We start from the raw sequence: 7,877 nt of genomic DNA on the forward strand, positions 1-7,877 counted from the left end.
ATATACCAGAGTAATTCTTTGAGCTTAGTCATAATCAGGACGCCCTCCCCACCCTTACTGTGTGCTCCTTCCTTTAGATTTTGTGATCTCTTGTCGACTTCGCAATCTTGATTAGCTGGTGGCTCCATATACAAATAGACTTACCTTGTAAGACTCAATGGTCAGCTCGAGAGCAATAAGTGTCTCCAACAGCCTGTCTGAACAGAACATGTTTATCTCCTTCAGGTGACCCGTCTTAACTTAAGACCATAGTTTTCATTATAGAGACATACCTCCTTAAATGTCATCTGTACATACATCTCACAATGATTAGGACAACCAGTACATTACTGGCTGTTGGTGGTGACCTCACATGCCACCCTTTCGCACATTATTATGTAGGCATAAACTCCTAGGCACTGCCCCCTTATGCCCTCTGCCAATTGGCACCAAGGGGTCACCCAAGCCTCCCCTGATGCTGCTGACACAGTCTCTTGCTCTATGGCTACAGCCATACTTATATGCTGAGCTTCCTGGCTGCAGTTCTCTGGTCTCCTTAGAGAAGTGCAGAATACGGTGGAAGATCTTCCCTTCAAAGGTCTCAAGCTTTTCAGTGATGCAGGGGATAAGTCCCTGCACTGTTTCAAGGACTCCAGGGCAACCCTGAAATCCTTGAATATTTACATCCCTGCAACAAAAAGGAAATTTAGCAAGTCCTAGAAAGTCTTGCCCAGTGCAGTACTTCACCTCCCATGGACCGACCAAATCACCCAAGAGCAGATCTAGATTCCCCAAGAAGGAACCATCTTCTACTGTTACCTCCCAGTCAGCGACCTCGTCCCAATGGCCATTTTGACCTGTTGGTCAAGGGTCACAAATCACCCACCCCACTGGGTGAATCCTATGATGGACCATACTGTCTTCCACCCATCATATGGGGACCATCGCTCCCATTTTCTACCCTCCTCGGAGCTCATTATGTCAGACAGATGGACACCGTAAATAGTTTTATCAGGCTACACCACACCTTTCAACTCCATCCCCCCATTGACCCTCCTCCCCACCTTTCTTCAGGGCCACTTCTCATGAGGGCTGCTTAAGGCAGGAGATTCAATCTCTCCGGCTAGTGGTGGTGATCTAACGTCCAGAATTCACTACAAGGGGGTTCTACTTCAGGTGTTTCCTGGCTCCCAGGAAGAAAGAGGAATGGAGACCAATCCTGGACCCCAGGGCTCTGAACACTTTCAGAGATTCAGGATAATAACCCTGGCAGCGATAGTACCATCATAAGCTCTAGGGGACTGGTGTGTGTCCCTCAGCCTCCATGATGCATACTGCCATGTAGTCCATGCACAGATGTTTCCTACAGTTTATTGTTGGTGACAACTACTACCAGTTCCAGGTGGTTCTCTTGCTATTTCAATTGCCCTGAGAGACTTCACAAAGTTCCTCTCAGTGGTCTCCGTCATCTCTGACATATGGAAATAGTTGTCTTCCCCTACCTGTATGACTGGCTTCTCAAGGGTTGTTCCATTCTCTGAGGTTTAGTCTGCCACCAACCAGGCCTAGCTCTCTTCCACCCCTTGGGCCTTCAGCTCAGTATAGAGAACTCCACTTTAACATCTGTCCAACACACAGACTTCATTGGAGCCATCCTGGATTCCACAATCAGCAGGGCATACCTGCCTACAGCCAGGTTTGTCACAATGTCCAGTCTCATTTCTAATCTGCAGCAGAGAACTCAGACCACACCAAGGTCTTGTCTGCAACTTCTAGGTCATAGGGCAGCCCCACACCAGGCTTCGCTCTCAATGTCTCCAAGCCTGATTCTGAATCATCTATATTTCCAGCAAGCACAGCCTGTCCAAACATGTGGCTGGTTCCCAGAGTCCTTGACTGCCTCAAGTGATGTAAGGACCCACACAGCTGGAGATAGAGAGTGAGAAAGATTTACTCAGTTACCCTATGGTTATGGTACTCAGCTGGGATGTGGGACAGTTTGGGTCAAGTTCCTACTCTGAATTGGACAAAGCAGGGATTTGAACTTGGGTCTTTGACATACAAGGTGAGTGCCCTGACCACCAAGCTATAAACTATTCTGGGATGGGTTTTTTGTGAATTTTTTTGAAAGATCTCACTGTCATGCTGTATCAGAACAAAAACAAATGTTGAAATCTTCATATTTTTGCAAAATGGAATTGTTTTCCAACCAGCCCTACTCCTCTCCCTTCCAGAAGCTGTGGGCATGAGATGGGAGGCTTCAAACATCAGAGGCATCTGCTACCAGAGGCTGGTGTGAAAGATGGAGCACTCCCCTCCCCCCCCCCCCCCCCACAGGGTCTAGAGAAGTCACCCTGATAGGAATCCAACACATGCTAGAACATGTGGGAAATTTTTGGTATATTTTCCCAGTGTACACAAGTCCCAAGGGTCTGTTCCTGTATGCTCACTTACTACTGCATTGTGTTTCATAAGAAACAGAATTGTGAGGGGTGAGGGACTCATTTTGTCCAAATGGAAAATTAAACTGGTAGAAAAGAGCGTATTTTCAAGATCTTAATATGATATTATAAATGGTAGCAATTTTAAAGGATTTTGACAGTGTCCCTTCACTTTGCTATGCTCTTCTCCACCACTCATGATTGGCATGCAAATTGTATCATTTTATCCTGTTTCTAAAGAAAATCTGCAAGCATCAAAATACTGTGTCATCCCTAATTTTCCTATGACAGCTACAAACAAAAGGGTACAATCCAGCAGACAAGTTTCCCTTCCTGCCTTGGGCAGTTCCCCTTCTATTTTTTCAGTTGCATGTGTGAAGCATGTTCATACTGCTATAAGGAACATGGTGGGATCAGAGTATATTGTACCTTCCCACCACCCTTCTATTTCGTCCTGGAAATTAAAACACAACCACTAAAATCCTTTGGCTTATCCTCATTGTATAGTTTGAGGACATGATAACCAGACAAGCAACTAAGTTCAGATGATCTTAATTTTCTTTTTTAGTCTCCTTAAAGGCCAGTTCCTGCACCCATTGCAATCAATGGCAAAACACTCAGGGACTCCAGGAGGATCAGGATCAAAACTGAAGGGTTTATACTTGGCGCTACTGCTGTGTAGTACATATAGACAGACTCAATAAAATGTGTTATCCACAGAACAAGTACTGTATGTGTGGTGACCGCGTAAGTAATCAAACACTGCCTGGAAAATGTTCTCTGACCTGCAGGGAGCACCCTTAGGTTTGAAGGAAAATTTCAGTCTTCGTGTCCATTCGGACCCTGGCATCTCTGGGTATGTCTACATTGCATACTAAGGCCAGGTTCTGACTCAGGTTTGAGTCCAGCACCCCTTCTGTCCACACACAAATCAGTCTGAATCAGGTCAGCAAGCACTCAGGACCTGGGTCCTCGGACCCTGCAAGACTGGTGGGTCAGAGTCCCAGTCCTGCTGACTTGGGTCTAATCCTCATCATTCTGCAGTGGGGCTGCAGCTCAAGTGGCAGACCTGAGACAGACGGTCTGAGTAGTGCAGTATGGATGTGTTAGCATGACTGGGCGATCCAGGCCCAGCAATTGGATGTCCAAAAGCAGGCTTGGAAACACCAAGTCAGCAGGCCCACAGTGCAGTATAGACATACCCTCTGAAGCTGTGTTAAGGTTGTCAATCAATGTTTGTTGTGGTGGTTCTGTGATGTAGACACTTGTCCACTAGGAATTAGGCTGGGATTCCCAAACATATTACCCCCATCCAGCAACAACTTTAGCTCGCTACAGCTTGGGTCCAGTTTAAGCCAGTGAAAAAAGCTCTCTGTGTAAGACCCCCACAGGTCTGGAAACCAGGCCTGCAAAGCCACCAGGCTCCTGACAGCACCATACTGCCACCTAGTGACAGCTATAACTACCTTGCGTTCCATGGCCCACTCTGGACACAGACCATGGGAAGTCCCACCTCAAGGGGTCTGACTAGGGTTACCATACGTCTGTATTTTCCCAGACACGTCCGGCTTTTGGGTTCTTAAATCACCATCAGGGAGGAATTTTTAAATATCTAAAAACGTCTGGGATTTTGCCATTACTATTTTTCCCCAAAGAAGAGTTGATTATTCAAGAAAGAGAGAATGTTGATCTCTCAAGAGCGTGCCCGCTTTTTCCCCCTAGCTCCCAGTGCTTGCGCTGTGAAACAGCTGTTTTGCGTGGCTGGGAGGGAGGGGGGAACAGGAGGAATGCAGCGCGCTCAGGGGAGGGGGTGAGGTCGGCGCGGGGATTTGGGGAAGGAGTCCAGTGGGGCAGTGAGGGGGTGGGGACTTTGGGGAAGGGGTTGGAATGGGGGTGGGGAAGGGGCAGGGGCCACGAGCAAATCCCACCCCATGGAGTATCCTCTTTTTTGAATGTTCACATATGGTAACTCTAGGCCTGACAGGCAGCAGCCTCATGTCTTTTCATTGGCTCCCCACCCTATATTACTCCCTGGGGCATTCTGGGAAGTGTCTAGGCAACAGTGTGGGTCTTCTGTAGCTACCATGACCATCTTTGTTCCTGAACTCCTGGCTTTGACCTTGGCTTGACTTGGACTTTGCCTCCTGATCGGGATCCTGAAATCTGACTCTGTGGTATTGACCCTGGCCTGACTATGAACTCCTCCACTACTCCCAGCCTCTGGTTTGCCCCTGCTCTGACTCTTGGTCCTGACTGGCCTTGTTGGGATCTTGATAGTATGTCCAGTTATCAAGCTCCTAATCAATCCAATCCCTTACGCTTTCCTCACTATAGATTTTATGTACCTAACACAGTTTTACTGGTAATATTTATTCTATGCTTATGTGACAACAATAACTCTAACCATAAAAGGTAAAAAAAAGAATAAAGAGATCCTCAATGAGCAGTTATGGATTTTTACATTTCATGAGGAAACACTTTGGAGTTCATCATGCCTGTCACTGTGACTTTTTCTTTATGGCCATGATGCATGGGCTTTATAACCTTTGGGAGCAATATGTTCTGACATTAAGGTCCCTTTTACTTATTACGCTTATTTATACCCAATAGATATAGTATGAAAATGCTCTGTAGATATCAGAACATTTTTCAAGCTTTCTACTGCTATACAGGCCCCTGGACCATTGCCCCATGGACTGGGGAAGCAGAAACTGTGGGATTTAATGAAGTCTCAGAGCTGTACTAGCAGTAATGGGGATGTAGTACCATTGCTGCTTTCTGGCCTGGTAGGAGATTTCCCCCACAGAAACCCATAGACCAAGACCACCATATACTGTGGTTAAGAACATAAGAATAGCCATACTGGGTCAGACCAATGGCCCATCTACCCCAGTATCCTGTTTTCTGGCAGTTAGTCTTAGGGACACCCAGAGCAATGGGTTGCATCCCTGACCATCCTGGCTAATAGCCACTGATGGATCTATCCTCCATGAACTTATCTAATTCTATTTTGAACCCAGATATTATTTTGGCCTTCGCAACATCCCCTGGCCATCAATTCCACAGGTTGACTGTGCTTTGTGTGAAGAAGTATTTTCTTACATTGGTTTTAAACCTTGTGCCTATTAATTTCATTGGGTGTACCATGGTTCTTGTGTTATGTGAAGGGGTAAATAACATTTCCTTATTCACTTTCTCCACATCATTTATGATTTTATAGACCTCTGTTATCCCCCTCCTTAGTCATCTCTTTTTCTAAAATGAACAGTCTGTCTTTTTAATTTCTCCCCATATGGAATTTGTTCCATACCACTATTAATTATTTTTTTGCCCTTCTCCGTACTTTTTCCAAGTCTGATGTGTCTTTTTTTTTTTAGATAGGATGACCAGAACTGCATGTAGTATCCCAGGAGTGGGTTTACCATGGATTTATATAGAGGCATTATGATATTTACTGTATTATCTATCCCTTTCCTTATGGTTCCTAAAATTCTGTTAACATTGTTGATTGCCACTACACATTGAGTAGACGTTTTCAGAGAACTATCCATCATGACTCCAAGATCTCTTTCTTGCATAGTAACAGCTACTTTAGATCACATCATTTCATGTGCGTGGTTGGCATTATGTTTTCCAATGTGCATTACTTTGCACTTATCAACACTGAATTTCATCTGCCATTTTCTTGCCCAGTCACCCAGCTTTGTGAGATCCCATTGTAACTCTTCACAGTCTGCTTGGGTCTTAACTATCTTGAGTAATTTTGTATCATCTCCAAACTTTGCCACTTAACTGTTTACCCCCTTTTCCAGATTGTGAGAATGAAACTGACTAGTTAATTTACATTGTTCAATAAGTGAAATGCAAAATGAAAGCAAAGAATATAAGCGGTTGAAAGCAAATTCAATTTGAAATATAATTTTTCAGTTTCAGTGAGTTAATCTATGTTGTGAGTAACCAAGGTAAGAACATTTTGTTTGGTTTCTAAATGTGTCTGTTGTCAAAAATGACTAGTGATGATATGTAGCATCTTGAAGGAGCTTGATTTTTCAAAAAGTGCTCACCCACCCTCTGAAAACCAGGTCTTTCTAAGGGGTCAGAAGTGGGGCACCCACAAATTGAAGCACCCAAAAATCACAGAGACCAAGGGACTTTTGAATTCCAGTCCCACCTGACACCAGCTCCCTCTCTAGCTTTACTCAAGTCACTTACCCATCTTATGCTCACTTGGTTCCCCCATCTGTAAAATGGGGCTAATATTACTTACCTACCACAACAGAGTTGTTGAAACTATTAAGTAAAGTTTGTAAAGATTTATGTAAGTGCTAATGCACACAACTCTCCAGAAACTGGGGAGAGCCTCAGATGCTCTACCTGATTTGCACAATGGCCTGTTGCAAAACTTTTTTATTTCATGTATTTATTTAGATTTAAACTACCCATAAATGCCTGTACATAAAGCTTTAGCTGCTCTAACAATTAAACGTACAGTTGCAGAATGATAACCCCACCTAGTAGGACTAACTAATCACATGAGATAACATGCTAACTCAGCCAGCAACATTAAATCTTCATATGCAAGTAACACAGTTTTGGATGTTTTCATTTATGTATGGTCCCCTGTGTATAGATGCAGGTTTCTACTTGTCCTTTAGCAGCAGATTCAGGGTACTGTGTGTCGGTACTTCTACAAACTCACCTGTCCAACACATTTTGCACAAATTGCTGATGTGAAGCCTGACTCCTAAAATTATGTTGAAATGCTAATTTCAGTTAATTAGCCACATCTTTTGGGTTAGGAAATGAGAGCATTGCAATCTGATCATAACTCATGCAAAGCATTAAAACCAAGCTAAATACAAAGATGAAGGATGGTTTAGTTAGGGCACTAGCCTGAAATTTGGATTCAAGTCCTTGCTCTGTCACAGGTTTCTTGTGTGACTTGAGCAAGTCACTTAGTCTCTCTCTATGCTCTAGTCCTTCATCTGTAAATATGGGGATATTTCCCTACCTCAAATGAAGATGTTGTGAGGATAAATACATTACAGACTATGAGGAGCTCAGATACTATGGTAATGGGGGACATATAAGTTCCCTAGATAGAGACAGGCCCAGATTCTCACAGGTATGTAGGCATCTAACTCCTATCTTCGAAGATCTGGGCCAAATTCTTGAGCACTGTCACTTCAGCACACTGTAAGCACAGTCTGAATGAGCTCTCCCCTGACATCTAGTGGCACACTGGGGAAAAAGACCATGTTTGCATAGACACCGCCTGGGTGTGCAGCATGATGGAGCTGCTTTGCCAAAATGATCAATTCTGGCTGGTTTTGAATTACAAATCGCTCTAGTATTTGAATACAGGGGTAATGAAATGTTGTTATCCTTATTGTACAAGTAAAGGGTAGCAGAACAGTGCTTAGCATGTCCTGATTGAGGGGGTCACCCTCAGCTGAA

This window comes from Caretta caretta, chromosome 5 (genome assembly GCF_965140235.1).
Source record: "Caretta caretta isolate rCarCar2 chromosome 5, rCarCar1.hap1, whole genome shotgun sequence".
Taxonomy (NCBI): domain Eukaryota; kingdom Metazoa; phylum Chordata; order Testudines; family Cheloniidae; genus Caretta; species Caretta caretta.